The following is a 1,488-nucleotide window of genomic DNA, read 5'->3' on the forward strand; positions in this document are numbered from 1 at the left end:
CCATCTTCGTCCGCCATCTTGAAAATTTTAAAACAGCCAAAGTTATATCTGAACGTAAAATTTTCCGCTTTTTCATTTTCCGGTGTCAAAAAGGGGGTTTCCATTTTAAAAAAAACCACTTCCGGTTGAAGTAACCCACTTTCGGTCAAAATCAAAAGTTGAAAGGTACGCCATTTTGGTTCCCCCTCGAAACCCTACAACTTTTATATGAAACTTTTTTCGATTCCTGGCCACACAAACGAGTTATTGGAGGTGATAGATTCAAATGACTCACCCTGTATATATACAGGGTGACCCATTTTAACTTAGGCTGCCAAATAACTCGAAAAATAAGCACACTACGAAAAAATTTTTACAATCAAAATTTCGTCATTTCGAGGGGGACGTACAATGACGTTAAAATTAGCCCCCCCACCCCTCCCCCTGGGCGGTGAGGGGGGGCAAGTTTGAAATCTTAAATGGGAACCCCTATTTTTTATTGCATATTCGGAATCTTTGGCTAAAAACACATACAATTTGTCTGAAACATTTTTCTCGATTCATGATAGATGGCGCTGTAATCGACGAAATTCAATTTCTTCGATTTCTCTTACTGAGAACCCATGCTTACGATTCTGCAATAAATTAACAATAAAAATACCACGTTTTCATTGTTAATACGCGAAATTAGTCTTAAAACAAACTTCTCATTATTTTTTATTACTCATTAATTACTTCTCAAGAAACTGCTTTTAGCGTAATCTGCCCTTTAGGCAACTTGAATGGTCCAAAGTACCGAGACATTTTGGACTTTCCATCTGATGGAGTTCCTCTAAGTATCCCTCCAAAATTTTGTCCATTTAGTGCCAAAGTCACAAGTGTTTATGTATTTTTTTAACATTTGTACTCTGATAAAATTCTGGTAAAATGGCAAATTATACGCCTACAGAAGTAGTCGATATTCTTATAACCTTTGGTGAATGTGGTAGAAATTACAGACTTACTGCCCGTACTTATGCGGAGCGATTCCCAAATCGCCGCCATCCTACTGATCAACAAATTATAAACATTGAAAGGAGATCTCGTAATAATCCACTTCATCGCGAAAAGCGAAGGAATAGACTTCATAATAATAATGACCCTAGATTGCTCGCAGTTTTAGCTATGGTTCATCAAAATCCCCATATTAGTACCCGTCAAATAAAACGAGAACTGGGAATCCCTCAAACTACGGCACATAGATTGTTACGATCAGTCAATTACCATCCGTATCATATTACTCTGGTAATATTACTCTAAAAGCAGTTTCTTGAGAAGTAATTAATGAGTAATAAAAAATAATGAGAAGTTTGTTTTAAGACTAATTTCGCGTATTAACAATGAAAACGTGGTATTTTTATTGTTAATTTATTGCAGAATCGTAAGCATGGGTTCTCAGTAAGAGAAATCGAAGAAATTGAATTTCGTCGATTACAGCGCCATCTATCATGAATCGAGAAAAATGTTTCA

At 36.2% G+C, this 1,488-nt stretch overlaps 1 protein-coding gene across 2 annotated transcripts in view; it reads right to left on the reverse strand.

Moving 5' to 3' along the window:
• The window catches only part of LOC116853636 (adrenodoxin-like protein 1, mitochondrial), a 58,793-nt gene that overhangs the window by 19,566 nt on the left and 37,739 nt on the right, over positions 1 to 1,488 (reverse strand). The window lies entirely within an intron of this gene.

This window comes from Odontomachus brunneus, unplaced genomic scaffold, assembly GCF_010583005.1.
Source record: "Odontomachus brunneus isolate Ranch 3 - 2012 unplaced genomic scaffold, Obru_v1 Obru_scaffold_397, whole genome shotgun sequence".
NCBI classification, from domain to species: domain Eukaryota; kingdom Metazoa; phylum Arthropoda; class Insecta; order Hymenoptera; family Formicidae; genus Odontomachus; species Odontomachus brunneus.